The sequence below is a fragment of the Solanum stenotomum genome, chromosome 8 (genome assembly GCF_019186545.1).
Source record: "Solanum stenotomum isolate F172 chromosome 8, ASM1918654v1, whole genome shotgun sequence".
NCBI lineage: Eukaryota > Viridiplantae > Streptophyta > Magnoliopsida > Solanales > Solanaceae > Solanum > Solanum stenotomum.
Window position 1 is genome coordinate 42,201,564 of NC_064289.1, and position 17,874 is coordinate 42,219,437.

Below are 17,874 nucleotides of genomic sequence, written 5' to 3' on the forward strand. Positions count from 1 at the left end.
TTCCTTCTTCATGGACCTACAAATATTGAAAGTTACGTCTTCATTATTTAGTCGAAACTTCATCTGCCCTTTCTCCATATCAACCAAGGCGTGCCCAGTAGCAAGGAATGGTCTCCCTAAGATGATGGGGACCTCAAAATCGACCTCACAGTCAAGTATCACAAAATCCGCCGGAAAAATAAACGACTCCACTTTCACAAGCACATCTTGGAGAACACCAACGGGCCTCTTCACAGTTATATCGGCCATGAGTAATCGCATCGCAATATGTTTTGGAGCCCCTAAACCTAACTTCTTGTAAATTGACAATGGCATCAAATTAATGCTAGCACCCAAATCACACAATGCCTTAGAAAAATGCAACAACCCGATGGTACATGGAATAGTGAAGGCACCAGGATCCTCTTTCTTCTGTACAAGTGACCTTGTAGCAATAACACTACAATGTTTCAACCTATCATCATCTTCAAAACTCACAGACCTCTTCTTAGTCACCAAATCTTTCATGAACTTTGCATACCCAGGCATTTGCTCCAAAGCTTTTATCAACGGAACAGTGATGGAAAGCTGTTTCAATATAGTAATAAACCTACGGTATTTCCCTTCTTCGCCCTTCTTCACCAACCTCTATGGGAATGGTGGTGGAGTCCTAGTCAAATAATTTACCGCATTTACCTTTTTCGCACCTACACTCACATGCTTTAACACCAACCCAAGTTCTGTCCTCATCTGAGCCATCTCTCCGCGAATGGCATCGGCAGATTGATTAGTTGCAGATTGAACTACAAAAGTGCTTCTTCTAGTGTTTGACTTTCGAGTGCTCCATGCTTTATTGTTTTGGGAAATCTTCTCCAATTTCTCAGCGGTCTCCTCAAAAGGTCACTCACCATATGATCCTCCTGCAATAGTATCAAGCACAGCCTTACCATTATCATTCTGACCTTTGTAGAAGTATTCCTTCAACGACTCATCATTAATGCGGTGATTCAGAACACCTCTTATGAATGCAGTGAACCTATCCCATGAACTACTCACAGACTCTCTAGGTAGTGCCACAAAGTTCTTGAGTTTATCTTTATGGTTCGACTTCTTTGACACTGGGAAGTACTTTGCCATGAACACCCCTATGCAATTGATCCAATGTGTGAATCGAGTTATATGGGAGCTCAGTAAACCACATAGTAGCATCACCGATCAATGATAGAGGGAATACTCTCAACCTAATGACATCCATATCCAATTCTGGTTGACCCACGCAACTCTTGCAAACACTCCTCAACTTGGCCATGTGGATCCTCCGATGCCAAACCAGCGAAACAACCCCTCGCTGTAAGCATCTGCATCTGACTGCTAGTAACCACAAATGTATGCCCCAGAGGTAGAAGAGGTAGAACAATAGTCCCTTCGGATTCGACGGTATTGAAATTGACCCTGTAATTATCACTCACTCTTGGTTCAGGTGGAGCTTGCATCTTCAATGCGTCTCCAAGTAGATTATCATTCTGAACCTAAGCATTCTCATTATTCACTTGGTCCTCAAGCTCCTCTATGACTGGGTTATCATGGACCTCTTGATTATTCGTCTTTCTTAAAGTTTTGCTCAACTCTGGATCATATGGGGTCAGTTGTTCGCCTCGACTCTGTGTACTTGGCATACACTAGAGCAGAAACCTAAAGAAAACAAAAACAAAAGAAAGCATAAAATTAGGAAATACTTGACTAAATTTCAATAATGTAGTTAAACTTAATCTAAAAGCCTTATTCCCTAGCAGGGGTGCAAAAATTTGATGCTCAAATTACACCTCCCTAAAGAAGTATAAGTGATCATTATCAAGTAAAGAACCCAACTTGTAGGTTGGGGTTGATCCCACGAGGAATATGGTTTAGACTTAACTTTTACTTACAGTTATATTCATTTAGTCAACGTATTTCCAAGACAAGTAAGTAAAGACGGGGGGGGGGGGGGTGTGTAACAAATAACTAATGGTTGTTTAGAGAGCAAGTGAGCAAGATTCAAGCTTTAGTTGTTATCAATGAGAGAAAGTAACTAGGGTGTATGTGTTCCCCATAAGTTTATACTGCAGTAATCCTAGCAATAACAATCATTTCCTAGTGTATTATATGCAAAGTGGTAAGTTATGTATCCCTAAATCCTTGGTCCAGCAAATAGAGAATTTCACCCCGCGCCTTGGTCCGGTTACGTATGTATAATTTAATAACCCTTACCTTTACCTCATATTAGACATCACATCAATGTATGTCTTAGTTTTCACCCACACACCAATTGACATTAGACTATTAGAGAGTATCACACTAAATCTATGTTGATTATTCTTTTCTTATTAACTACCTCCTTGGTCCGGCAAGTAGCAACAAGGTGAGTTCTAACGTTTGAAACCGTTAAAAAGACTTCTAAACGAAAGAATTATCAATGCATGCAACAACACTATTCAAGAATTACTTAGTTACTATTCATACTTTGTTAATCGCTCATTGTTCCCACAACCCTAGTTGTGGATTTAGTTACCCATACTAGAAAGAACACAATTCATAGTTGTATAAGAAGAATCCATGAACTTACTATTAGAGTAGAAGAAATCCAAAAACCCAACTTGAATTGCCAAGTTAAAATCTTCAAAACAAACTTAGGAAATCAAGAATTACTCAAGTTGCAAAATTAATCTCCCAAGCCAAAAACTAGAACAAAAAATAATCTCTCACCCCTAAAAATGAGGTTTACATACCCTATTTATAGAAAACATAGTCCTAAACAAAAAGGAAATGAAATAAGGAAATAAAGTTTCTAGACGCGGTTTTGATCCACGACACTGACCTATGAACCGTTGACTGAGCTACGATCTGTAGGTCCCTTTCGTGGTTTGGGACTTAAGCATTCTTCCAAACCTCAAAATCTCCAACTCTCAGTAACCATTGACGGATCAGCAGGACGAACCATGACTTGATCCACGGTCCGTGGATCGTCCTCCGTAGCTCCATACTTAAACTTTCAAAATCAGGTACTGGAACCCCTTTCTCTGAATCATTTGACAGACCTGCAGGATGGCTCGTAGGTCGACCTATGGTCCGTTGTTTGTAATTGTGGCTCCACACTTGGTCAAAAATTCCCTATTTTCCTTCAAGCCATGCCTGTCCATCTACGCCTACCACCTACGGACCATGACTGGACCTACGGTCTGTAGGTCACGTCCGTAGATGCCCTTTTCTGCAACATTCTTCAGCTGTGTCTCTCAACTTCCACGTTCGAAATTTTTTCCTGCAAACAATATAAAAACACATTAGTACCAATACAAAATGGCTCTAGACACACACAACTCCTAAGTGAAATGTATTAAAAATACCATAAATTCACGGTATATCAGTGACCCCTTCAGAACCTACAGCAGTGCCATAGTTCTAGGACTCAGGCATTTGCTACTAAAGGTCTCAACCTAAATTGATGGGTGAGCCTTTATCCCTCTGTCCACTCGGTGCTAAGTTTAATCCCAACCAATTATAAAGCTAAAAATGCAACTGTAATACTGTATAGCTCAAAATACTGGTAAGTATCTGAGAATGCATCATACATATGGTGAAATATATGACATTTGAATTCTGAAGCATGATTTCTAACTAATTTGCCCATAAAGTATAATTCATGAAATACAGATAATTAACACAAGCTAGGGTTTCTGAGTTTTATAAATGGGACTGTTTTATAAAAAAAATAAAAATGGACTAGTTTTGAACAACTAAACTTATGTTTTGAAGAAAAATCAATTTTCAAAAGAGAGTCGCCACTTAATTTTTGAAAGAAATTAAGAAAACTTATAAAATTCAAATGACTTTAAAACAGAAAAAATCATTTGAAATTCAAAGAGGGTTCGGGGTTTAATTTGCATTTCGAAAAAGTGTTAGGGCCTCAGAATGTCCGCTATCTTGCGGTTGACCAACGATTTGACAAAAATGACTTTTGACCAACTTTGAAAATATTGACTTAGTATAGAAAAGATTTATTATAAAAATTTAAAGAGAATCATTTCGTTGAGAAAATAATTCTTTAACCACAAGCAACTAAATAAATAAATTACTAAAATAAGAACTTAAACATTCTAAACAACATAAAAGGAGAAATACGATTCTTGGGGATTTAATAAAGTCAAACCAAAAGAAAACAATGTTAGAGAGTTAATACAAAACAAATAATAACAAAGGAGAATAATAAAGGAAATTTGGGCTTTTGCCCAACCTGTCCTAGGTGAAACAAAGAAGGAATGTCAAAATAATGGGTTTGGTCCATTTAAATCAAAAAGGGTTGCTGATACTCATTTTATTGGGCCTTTGGGTCCCATTCTCGCCTGGACCTGTTGTTGAAATTTCCTTAAGGCTCTTGGCCCAGTTCGCTGTATATCCTGCGTACATCGAGTGTATACTATTGTATATGACTTGTATCAAACCCATTTTGGGCTTTCTAAAACATGTATTTTATTGGAACTTTGTATTTTCGCCCTTTTCAACCTGTATTTTCACGTTTTGACCCATAAACTGTATTTTACGACTGTATACCAATGTATACAATAACTGTATAACATTGTATATCAGCCATTTTTCTGTATTATTTTCTTCTGAAACCTGTATATCAACTTTCTTCCCCTTCATTCAGCTTTCCTTTCTTCAAAAAATAAAAGGTTGACTCGATAAGAAGGACGTGAGCCTCCACGGCTCATTAAAAATGCAAATGGGAAGGTACTTGAGTCAAATTTAGACTCCACATGAGTTCACATGATACAAAAAAAAATAAAGATACGAATTAGCACCAAAAATAAATATGGCAACAATGCATCTAAATTATTCCTCAATCAAAACAATGAAAATCCAAGGAGAAAGAATATAAAACAACAATTGTACCAATGACTAAACTCATGTAAAAGTAGCAAAAGTAATTAAGGTTAAACTACTATTCTAGATAAATTTAACCACTACTCATGATAAACACCAATAACTAATCGGATTGCTACTAATTCAACACATCTCACTCCAAAATAGTAACAAAATGTAATCAAAGTTAACAACCATTGATGTAGTGAGCAAATTGAGAAAACTAACTAAAGAAGAACTGAAAATTTGAATACTAAATAACAAGCAAAACTTCACTTTCTAATTAGATTGCAAGGATAAGCCAAATTGATGCAAATAAAAACAAAGGAAAAGACCAGGTAATTACTAAGTTTGAGCAACCATTTACAGAGAAAAACTGCTTCAACAATCCATCTGTTGATGATTTAAATGCTAGTATTGGCTAGAAACGGCAGCCCTTTAAGAACAAGCACCAATAGCATACTAACCTTTCACAGGATACAAACCATATAGAATTTAAAATGAATGGAAATCAACTAAATATATGAACTGCTGCATCCCAAATTTAGACCAATCTTCTCGGAAAATATATTAGAATATGAGCAAAAGAAACTAAGAAAAATAAGAACTTGTTACTGCAATCCAACAACAAATACATAATACAACACTCATAGCATTCTAGCAATATCAAGAGACATAACAATTCATTAATCATCACATGAAATCCTAAAGAGAAGGACTAATAGAACGGAAACAGAGCCAACCACCTATCAATAGAGATGAAACAAAATATAAGACTAAGGATATTACCTTTTCTGGTGCAGCGAACTGAAAAATGAGCTAATCACGAATACGATTCCACCATCGAAGTGCTACTATGGGAACAAAAAGAGGGTCAAGTCTGAACAAGAAGCCGACTTAAGTATTCTCTACCTCAGTAGTCAATTTTTGGGTCTTTTTTACCTTAAAAGCTTTGCATTCTGGGTATTCTTTATGTATGTGAACCTTGTCTCTATATGTGAAATATAATCTTCAACCTCTATTTTCCCCAATTTTTTCCAACCTCCCAACAATGAAGAAGGATAAGGGCTTTTATAGAGGGCATCTAAGGCTGGAAAAGAGGGGTGGGGGGAATGAGTGAAGAATTTTGAATTTGAGATTAGAATTCTCCTAAACGGATAAGGTCTGAGGAGATATAATAGTACCAATTCCTAACGGAATTGAAAAGAGAGTCGTCCAATTCTAAGAGCAAGGACGAACCACCTCTGAGATTGCAACACCTGGATTATTCTCGTACGAAGAAGATAAAGGAGAGAGTAAAGAGAGAGAGGAATCGCGGGCTACGCGCGAGTTAGCAGAGCTGCTGGTTTAGTTTCACGATTTTTCCTTGGAGTTTCTGGGTTTACGCATTAAGGAGGAAGAGGACGCGAGTACAGAGGTCAGGTTTTATGTATGTGTTGTTGAGTGTATTTTATGTTGTTGGGCTGGGAATGGGTTGGCTAGGAATTAGGGGAATGGGCTGCTGAAAAGAGGAAAAAGGCCTAAAATTTGGTCTCCAAATGGGTTTAAGGGGAGGTCAAAGATGGGTTAGATCTTGGAGTTTAAGAAATAACCAAATTGAGTTAAATTAACAAATTTGGCTAGAACCTAAATAAAATGAATTAGTATTAATTAATTAACGAACTTCTTAATCTTAACAAAAAAAAATAATTAACTTAATTATAAACTAATGATTCAAAATTATAACCATAATTTAAACTAAACTAATTTAATAAAATACTTACTAAAATTAAAATCTTTTTGAGATAATTTTTGAAATGTTTATAAAATATACTAATTATATATATAAAATTATATAAAACATATATGTTACTTAAAAATTATAAAAATGATGAAATTAATTAAAAGTAACTTGAAAAATATTTTGAACTTTATAAAAACTAATTATTTCAAATCGTTTGGAATTTAAGAAGCTCGGTGATTAATCTATGTTTTGGAGGTCCAAAATTGGGTGTCAACAACTATCCCTCGTTTGACTTGGATTGATGAAAGAAATCTGAGGCAAATGAAATTGACAAATCCAATTTTCACCGACCACATTTCAACTTTTAAAAAAGAGCTTTTGGTACGGACTTTAAGAATTATGGCCGAACCACGAAAATGGGCTTCCTACATATCTCAGGCTATATGAGAATGTAGGCCACTTGTAGTTCGATACGCTTGATTCGACGCACGATTTTGAAAGAATTCAAAAGCTATCCTGATATCAAATTATGAAGAAATCAGAATGCTCTGGATGAAGATTTAAGAGCGAATTTTGGAATACATCTGAGTTTTCAACATTGAGCCAGCCTACATCTCCTTAAAGCTTAGGAATCAGGCTGCTTGTAGTTCGACTCGATCGGTTGAAAAGGAAATCTAGCATGCAAGATAACCTTTGGTTCTGGAAGAGTGACAAATAAGTCGAGTATGAAAAAGAGGCTTACAACCTCTTAGTCATGAATGCGGAGCTCTTCACATCCATAAGTAAGAACTTACGCGGACATAATTTCCAAAGCACTTGGTATATTGCCACTCGAATTGGAAATTTTCTTCCGGTGAAAATAGAAATTTTTCGGATGCGAAACTAAAAACGAAAAACCCAAAAAATAAACCACATGCCTTCTGATAGGGGTGTGGTTTGATTGTGGTGGAAGTTACTTCTCAACTCGCGTCCTAAGAGTTTGACACTCCTCTTCAGACTATGTCCCAGTTTGCTGCTAAGAAAAAATTCCACGCTGTGTTGCATCCTTGTTGATTTCATATGCACCTGTGGTTGAGAATTTATCCTCTTGGATGCTCTCGAAAAAGACAGAAACAAACTTGTTAGTAGAAACTGTAATTGGAAAAAGTGGTAGCATCTCTTACGATGCTTTTTTATTACTCTTGTTGTGAAAGATATAACATAAGTATGTTCAGCATATGTCTGCACACTCAAAGTAAATAATTAGTAGACATAGTACCGCTTTAGCTAGCGGTTTGAGTAAAAAATATAAAGAAAGATCATTCATATAACAAATGAGTATGTCTTAATGGATAGACATAAACATATTTTTCAACTAGATGACAAAATAAAGAAGTATTGAGAGTAAAAGATAATGGATACTGCTTTTGAACAAAGTATGTCCATTACAACTCATGATTTGCTGAGGATTTGGAGATGTCATTGCTTGTTTTTTGCATGGCAAACTCTGGTGATCTCTTCAATGAGCTAGATTGCTCAACGATTATCCAACTATAACGAGGTGGGTGGCTCGATGTTATTCAATTGTAATGAGATGGATGACTCGATAATAGTCTAACTGTAATGAGTTAGAGGCTCGATCACATTCGTTTCTCAGCTCGCGCTACGAAAAAGTCCTACGTTGTGATGCATCTTTTTTGATGTTGTCTTCACCTGTGGTTTGATTTGAGAATTCATCCTCTTGGATGCTCTCGACAAGGAATGAAATAAACTTATTAGCAGAAACTGTAATTTAAATAGACAAGTGATACATTTTATCACATTCAGCAAATATTCTTTTTTCTATAAATGTTTTGACATTAACCTTCATCAGTTATGACGCAGTAGATGATGACTTGATATGATGCTATAATGATGATGACTTTCTTGTCAGTGTTATGTTGATGATGATGCTTTATTGATAGGATGATGATGCTTCATTGGTAGGATGATGTTGACGTTCCATTGAGTTCTTCAATCACTTGCTCCTTGTCTTGCTATCTTCAGTTGATCACTCTGATCTCTTGTTTCTAGATAGACATAAGATGAAATTACACGAAATGTATGGCATATTAGAAGCCTAAAAAAAATTCAAAAATCAACTTAGGAAAGGTCACTGTCAAATGTCATGTCATGCATAACTTAAATGAACGTCCTTGGTTCAAAACTTCAGTGTATCCGATAGCTTATTCTGTAGAATTCAAAAATCCTTAAAGCTTGGAAAATTTCAGACACGATCCTCCCGAAATATGCTATAATTGAAAGCTTTTTCAGTTGACTCTGAAATTCAAAGGTGTTGGAGATTGTTGTAGTTGACGATGAACTTGAACGATGCCAGAGGTCATTTGAAGTTAGTTTTAAAATTCTAATATTTTTGAAATATTCAAAATTTACTACAAACTTCTAGTGATGCTTAAAGGAATTTTTGAGGTCATCCTCAAAATTTTTTGTCTCGGTTAGATGTCTTGGGGTATCTCGAACTGTTGATATATGACTCGTAGGGGTCTCAAAAATTCTGTCCCAGTTGCAATACCCAATGTATCTTCAGCCTTGACTTGTTGTAGAGATCCTCTTCTTGAGAAATTTTTAGTCCATCTCAAACATTCTGTTCCAGTTTCTATAGTAAAGTAAAATAGAAATCTTATGGGATATGACTGAACCGTTGTGGCGTCTATGTATCCTGTTGAGGCAGTAATCAGGTCAAACGTAGTTCCCCTTCTCGAGGATTAACAAAAATAAGAAATTAAACAAGTAAATGACTGAGGACGACATAGGCCGCCTACGTATCTCATTCTTGAGAATTCAGGTCGAACGTAGTTCAAGTAAAAAGAGATATTAAAAGGGATAAAGGAGTGACCGAGGCCAACATAGACCGCCTACGTATCTCATTTTTGAGAATTTCAGTCAGACGTAGTTCAATACAACGAAAAGTGTGATAGAATCGAAAGAAAGATACTAAATGCATTTTCAAAAAAAAGATAACAATAACTTCATATGCAAAATTCTGGCCAATACTGGGCATACTTCTTTTCAACCTTTGATGATGAATATCTTCAAATGACTGTGTTCAGAAATGTCTTGCACTTACTCTTACGCATCCAATACATTATCCCTTGAGGTGGTTTCCTCAATATTGATCAAATTGTTGTTGATCATGTTTTGAATCTTGTGCTTTAAGGTCGAACAATTCTTTGTATCGTGTCTAACAACTCCTGAATGATAAGCACATCTGTGGTCAGCTCTATAAAAATTTCCTAAAGGACTGGTTGGTCTTCCTTCTATGGGATGGAGTATACCCGTTGCTTTCAACCTTTCATAAAGTTGAGTTTGAGATTCCCTTAATGGTGTAAACACTTTAGGAGCCTTCCTAAAGTTTAGGCGGGGGGATTTTTTCTGATTGACATTGTGGTTTCGATATTTTCTTTGTGAAGTCGACCACATATGGGTAGCTATGACAACAGATACCTCTTCTTCTTTTCCCGTTGATATAACCATATCACTAATTCTAGTAGCTTTTCTATTAACTCGTAATGCAATAAGGTTTGTGACTTTTCCAGTCTTGAAACCATCTTCCAAAGTTTCTCCCACCTTGACAATCTCAATAAATTTTTGTCCTATCATACACAACACTCTTTCATAGTACTCGAGCTTTTGAGTTTGAATAAAAATTTCAGTGATTTCACATTCAGACATAGGAGGCTGAACTCCTGCAGCCTCTTTTCTCCAACGAAGAGCGTACTCTCGATAGTTTTCTGTAGACTTCTGTTTGGTCTTCTCCAAATAGTAGCGATCAGGGGTAACTTCTATGCTATGTCCAAATCTTTCAATGAAATCCTTTGCGAGTGCATTCCAACTCGGCCATTGTTTTAATTCTTGTGATGTAAACCACTCTAGAGCTTCTCCATTTAAACTTCGACTGAAAAGTTGCATCAACAATGCTTCATTTTTTCCAACTCCAATAAGTTGATCACAATAAGCCCTTAAATGAGTCAAAGGATTCTCAACTCCACTAAAAGTGTCAAATTTTGGTACTTTAAAACCTTCGGGAAGCTCCAAATGTTGATGAATGCACAAATCTTCATAATTCAACCCCACAATGTTTGTGGTGTATTGAAAGTCCTTTATTGCATTCGTAACTTCCTTTCTGATGCTTTGCTCAGTCTTTCCTCTTATGATCTTCCACTCTTTCTCCTTCTTCTCATTATGATCGAGTACAAAATGTGTGGTAAAGGGAGGATACAATTTAGGCAATATTGGAAGATGAAATGCGGTTTTTAGAAGTATGGGTCGAGTGGTAGGTAGGTTTTGGACAATTTGAGTAGGGATTTGATGGACCGGAGGAAAATTTTGGAAATTATTGGTATTTGGAATCTGAGGAGTAGGTGACATTTGATGTGAGGTGCTAACATGATGTGGATTAGGGGTAGTTAGGTTGATGATGGGAGGTTTTAGAATCTTAGAGGTGGATGAATTGTTTGGAAAAAACTCGGATATTGGATTCGAAGTAGGAAAATGGAGTGGAGGTCTTCCATTGTCTGGAGTAGGAGTGTTGGCAATGATAGCCAAGTTCGTCAAATCTCGGGTTTTATCCATTTCAGCCCTCATTTCAGCAATATATTGGAACAATTGTGCAATCAACTTGTTCTGTTCGGCAATGATAGGGCCATTCACAGTAATTTTGGTCAAACCAGTGTCTTCAACATTGTCAACAATTTTTTCTTTGCCTTTTGACAAACTCTGGTCAGAGAAGGAATTTTTGGGATCTTTAGACCTCGTGAAGTATGGATGTTCTGCCATTTTCTCAACACAGATCAGTTTTGAGTACCTGACAAAGAAAAATAACTCAAAAGACAAACATGTTAGTTTGTGTAGATGATAAATAATACAAAATATCACACACATGACTGTAAACACATAAGAGTCGTTTCACTTGAAGATAAACTATCCCACGGATATAGAAAGATGACTAAATATTGACTTAATTCGAGACAAAATCAATTGTAACTTTCATTGTCATACTTCTGATTTTTGATTGACATGTAACTCTAATTTCTTTGTAAGAGTTGAAAAAGATTGAATTTTTTAAAAATGTGGACCGAGCCTTGAAAGGCTGCCTACGTATCTCTTAGAGGAGAAGTTAGGTCTTATGTAGTTCGACCCACTTGAATCTCTTTCGATTTGAGATGACGAATTTCTTTTTGATATGAGAGAGTAAGATTTGAAAAATGAAGTTCCAATTTTATTGGAAAACTAAATACTCAAAGATTATTTGGATGCACTTTCGATAGTGAGTTGATATTTATGCTTAAAGGGTTCTAGAAAAATTCAAAGACGAGTAGGCTAGAACATCTTCAAATAAAGCAACTTATTCACACAAACAGTTATAAAAACATAAACAAATATTGCTCGTTCTAAGCAAATATGTGACCCTTTTGTGCCAAGGGTATGCCTAACAATTTGAAGGATGTATAACATCGTTTGAAACATTCCATTGCCTCGAAATCTAAATTTACACAAATTTTATGAATAAAACTGAAAGGGTATCATATATAATAGGGAAAATGGATACAAATAATCAATCCCACGTAGGGGTACAATCCTAAATAATGCTTCCATGGACGATTCTTCTTTTTGATTTCCTGTCATCTCCGAATGTCCACGCTTTTGGTTGAAATGGTAACTTGATCCTTCTTCGACTCGAACAACCTATTAACTCCCAACCCAAGAAACAATGTTTTGCCAAATGATATATACATCCTTCAAATTTAAATACATAAGTATGATTGTCTTTTATTAACCAATGGGCCAAATAGACACAAAGTGGGCCTCTAAAAGCCTTGGGTGTTGCGTCGACTTAGTTCAAAATGCGTTAAATTTGGGATTTGGTTTCGCTCTATGCTAGTTGACTAAGAGTGGCGTTTGAAAGACCGAGAACCCAAGCGGACAACTTAGGCTGGAACTCTCGACAACCATTGGATGCATGATGAACCAATAAATAGCCAATCATTTCGGAAAAGGGTTGAGTATAAGAAAGCTTGGCTATGGTTTTGTAAAATCGTTCTTTAATATACTATACATACATATTGGAAAATGTCATGAATGCAATGACAATTTATAGCAATTTAACAAGTAAAACATACAAACAATTAATAACAAGTACAAATAGTCAAATCCTTATGGTTAAAACTTATTTAAATCCCCAGTAGAGTCGTCATTTCTCTTTTATCAAAAAATAAAAAACAAAAATGGACTAGTTTTGAAAAATTAACTAAACTTATGTTTTGAAGAAAAATCGATTTTCAAAAGAGAGTCGCCACTTAATTTTTGAAATAAATTAAGAAAACTTAAAAAATTCAAATGACTTTAAAACAGAAAAAGTCATTTAAAATCCAAAGATGGTTCGGGGTTCAATTTACATTCCGAGAAGGTGTTAGGCCCTCCGGAATATCCGCTAACTTGCGGTTGACCAATGATTTGACTAAAATAACTTTTGACCAACCTTGAAAATATTGACTAAATATAGAAAAGATTTATTATAAAATTTTAAAGAGAATCAATTTGTTGAGAAAAAAATTTTTTAACCACAAGAAACTAAATAAATAAATAACTAAAATAAAAACTTAAAAATTCTAAACAACATAAAAGGAGAAATATGATTCTTGGGGATTTAATTAAGTAAAACCAAAAGAAAACAATGTTAGAGAGTTAATACAAAACAAATAATAACAAAGGAGAATAATAAAGGAAATTTGGGCTTTTGCCCAACCTATCCTAGGTTTAACAAAGGAGGAATGCCAAAATAATGGGTTTGGCCCTTTTAAATCAAAAGAGGTTGTTGATACTCATTTTATTGGGCCTTTGGGCCCAATTCTCGCCTGGACCTGCTGCTAAAATTTCCTTAAGACTCTTGGGCCACTTTCCTGTATAAAGGGTGTATACTATTGTGTATGGCTTGTATCCAACCCATTTTGGGCTTTTCGAAACCTGTATTTTTATTGGGAACTTTGTATTTCCGCTCTTTTCAACCTGTATTATCACGTTTTGACCCATATATTGTGTTTTCTGACTGTATACCAGTGTATACAATAGTTGCATACTAGTGTATATCGGCTATTTTTCTGCATTATTTTCTTCTGAAACCTGTATATCAGCTTTCTTCCCTTGCATTCAGCTTTCCTTTCTTCGAAAAATATTAAAGGTTGGCTCGATAAGAAAGACTTGTGCCTCCACGACTCATTAGAAATGCGAATGGGAAGGTACTTGAGTCCAATTTAGACTCCACATGAGTTCACATAAGACAAAAAAAATAAAGATAGGAATTAACACCCAAAATAAACATGGCAACAATGCATCTAAACTACTCCTCAATCAAAACAATGAAAATCCAAAGAGAAAGAATATAAAACAATAATTGTGCCAGTGACTAAACTCATGTAAAAGTTGCAAAAGTAATTAAGCTTCAACCACTATTATAGATAAACTTAACCACTACTCATGATAAATACCAATAGCTAATCGGATTGCTACTAATTCAATACATTTGACTCCAAAATAGTAACAAAACGTAATCAAAGTTAACAACCAATGATGCAATGAGCAAATTGAGAAAACTAACTGAACAAGAACTAAAAATTTGAATACTAAATAACAAGAAAAACTTCACTTTCTAATTAGATTGCAAGGATAAGCCAAATTGATGCAAATAAAAACAAAGGAAAATACCAAGTAATTACTAAGTTTGAGCAACCATTTATAGAGAAAAATTGCTTCAATAATCCATATGTTGATGATTTAAATGTTGGTATTGGCTAGAACCGGCAACCCTTTAAGAACAAGCATCAATAGCATACTAACCTTTGACATGATACCAACCATATAGAATTTAAAATGAATGGAAATCAACTAAATAGATGAGCTACTGCATCCTAAATTTAGACCAATCTTCTCAAAAAATATAATAGAATATGAACAAAAGAAGCTAAGAAAAATAAGAACTTGTTACTGCAATCCAACAACAAATACAGAATACAACACTCATAGTATTCCATCAATATCAAGAGACACAACAATTCATTAATCAACACATGAGATCCTTAAGAGAAGGACTAATAGAACGGAAACAAAGCCAACCACATATCAATGGAGAGGAAACAAAATATAAGACTAAGGATATTACCTTTTCCGGTGTAGTGAACTGAAAAACGATCTAATCACGAAGACGATTCCACCGCCGAAGTGCGACTCCAAGAAATAGAAAGAGGGTCGAGTCTGAACAAGAAACCAACTTGAGTATTATATACCTCACTTGTTAATTTTTGGGTCTATTTTACCTTAAAAACTTTAATTCTGGGTATTCTTTATGTATGTGAACCATTGCCTCTATATGTGAAATACATTCTTCAACCTCTATTTTCCACAATTTTTTCTAACCTCCCAACAATGAAGAAGGAGAGGGGATTTGGAAGAGGACATCTAAAGCTGGAAAAGGGGGGAAAATGGGTGAAGAATTTCAAATTCTCCTGAAGTGATAAGATATGAGGAGCTGTAATAGTACCAATTCCTAACAGAATTGAAAGGAGAGTCGCCCGAATCGAAGAGCAAGGACGAACCATCTCCGAGATTGCAACACTTGGATTATTCCTGTATGAAGAAGATAAAAGAGAGAGGAAAGAGGGAAAGGAATTGCGGGCTACGCGCGAGTGAGCAAGGCTGTTGGTTTAGTATCACATGATTTTTCCTTGGAGTTTCCGGGTTTACGCGTTAAGGAGGAAGAGGATGTTAGTAAAGGGGTCGGGTTTTCTATATGTGCTGTTGATTGTATTGTATGTTGGTGGGCTGGGAATGGGTCGGCTAGGAATTAGGGTAATGGGCTGCTGAAAAGAGGAAAAAGGCCTAAAGTTTTGTCTCCAAATGGGTTTAAGGGGAGGTCAAATACGGGTTAGATCTTGGAGTTTAAGAAATAGCCAAATTAAGTTAAATTAACAAATTCCGCTAAAACTTAAATAAACCGAATTAATATTAATTAATTAACGAGCTTCTTAATCTTAAAGAAATAAAATAATTAACTTAATTGTAAACTAATGATTCAAAATTATAATCATAATTTAAACTAAACTAATTTAATAAAATACATACTAAAATTAAAATCTTTTTGAGGTGATTTTTGAAATATTTATAAAATATACTAATTATATATATAAAATTATATAAAACATATATGTTACTTAAAAATTATAAAAATGATGAAATTAATTAAAAGTAACTTGAAAAATATTTTGAACTTTATAAAAACTAATTATTTCAAATCGTTTGGAATTTAAGAAGCTCGGTGATTAATCTCTATTGTGGAGGTCCAAAATTGGGTGTCAACAGGGACTATACTAATTCTCCAATAAATATGTAATTTATATCATAGAAACTATAGCAGCTAAATTACAGTGAATCCCTAAGATTTAGGAACCCTAGGTCTGAACAATTTATGGAGAAGTTGAAGAACTAACTTAATTTTAGGGACCTAATGGGTTAAAGGAACCCACTAGTGAAATCCCAAATACCTGATGAAGGAAACTACGGAGAAATCCTCTAGATTTCGTGGCTGAACTTGAAGGAGAGATCTGCTTGTTCTGGAGAGAAAGTTGTCGCCTATTTCTCTTCTTTTCTTTCTAAGTATAGTGATTTGTAGAAGACTGAATGTTTTAGGTAGTTTTTGACTGATTAATTATGCTTAGACGAAGTAAAACGATGTATTTTAAGTACCAAATTCATAGGGGAAAGACCAAAATGACCCTAACTTAAAACTGGTGGTGTGCCTCACACGAATGGACACCACTTGGATATCGAGTGTCCTTTGTGTCATATATATGGTCGTCAATATAATCATTCGAATGGTTGTCCTAAATCTTATTCCCTTCCCCCGAACCCCTATTATGATTCTTCTGTTATTTCTGATGTTAGAAGGGGAGATGAAGTGGAGAATGTAAAACTAGAGGCGCCCAATGTGAATCATTTATGGAATGTATGAACATCATGAATAAAGTTAATTTAAAAATCACGGAACAAACATTTGAATGCATGGAAGAGCAAAAACAAAATCATGAAACTGCTGGATAAGCTTGAGGCTATTCAATTAGAAATTACAGTCCTAGCTAAATTAGAGGAAGAAATTGAGTCCTAACAAGGAGAAAGTTATGAAGAAATAGAGATAGTAAGCCAATCTTCGCTACAAGAACAAACTCAACTTCTAAAGTTTCAAGAGTCTATCTGGATGGCCTGAGATACATGACAACCCAACTGATTGGAGGAAGAGTTGATCTCACACGAGAAATAAATCAATTTGGCTTAGATATTCATGACATAGAGGCTCACTTGAACAAAAAGATTGAGGCGTCTGAAGCCCAATTACCAATTGTCGTGGATGATTACCAACTAGTGGAGTAAAAAGAGGAATTCCAACTATTCAACTATACCTTATTCTTTAATATCGATGTTGAGAAAGAGTACAAAAGTGAGAATGTTGTAAATAATGTTGCATTGGAGTTGAGGCATTTTGATTCTCATTCAAAACACTTTTTTATATCATCTGAACTAATGGATGAGTGTATAGATGAGGTACAAGGCCCCTACATCCTAAATTTTTTTAGTCCACGTAGACAAAACAACATTCATTACATAAGGGCCAAGAAGTGTAAGATGCGACATATATTATTTGGTTCCTTTATCTTTATACCACCGCCCATAGAGAAGAGTAGAAAAGTTGATGAAAAGTTAGGGGTAAAATTCATAAGTTTAAAGTGGAAAGAAAAGTGGTGAATTTATTTGTGTCGTGTCGCGATGTTAAATTAGACGCTTATTGGGAGGCAACCCAATTTAAGTGTAACTTCTTATTTTTTATTTATTTTTTGTGTTCTTTTTACAGGTTTTGGAGGTATCCGAAATTTGGAGCTATGGAGCACGTTTGAGCTTAAGTGTGGTGTGACGACCCTTCATGAAAATTGAGAGAACATGCTAATAGCTAGGCCTAAAGGCCTCAGGTAGTTTTTCTAACCCTTGTTTTAAATTTTATTTGATGCTTTAGGAACATAGCATCTTTTTATGTGTGGGTTGGAGGAATGAATTCCTAGTTTTTATTGTTTTATTGAGTCTTTTCTTTTTTAGGATGGGTTCCTTTGCTTTTGTTTTGGGTTCTTTTCCTGAGATAGTCCTTTTGAACCGAGTGTCTTTTATTTTTTAGGAATAAGTTTTCTTTTAATTTTTTATTG

The 17,874-nt window shown here is 35.2% G+C and overlaps 1 pseudogene; it reads right to left on the minus strand.

Annotated features, from left to right (window-relative positions):
* The window catches only part of LOC125873800 (uncharacterized), a 180,470-nt pseudogene that overhangs the window by 141,047 nt on the left and 21,549 nt on the right, over positions 1-17,874 (minus strand).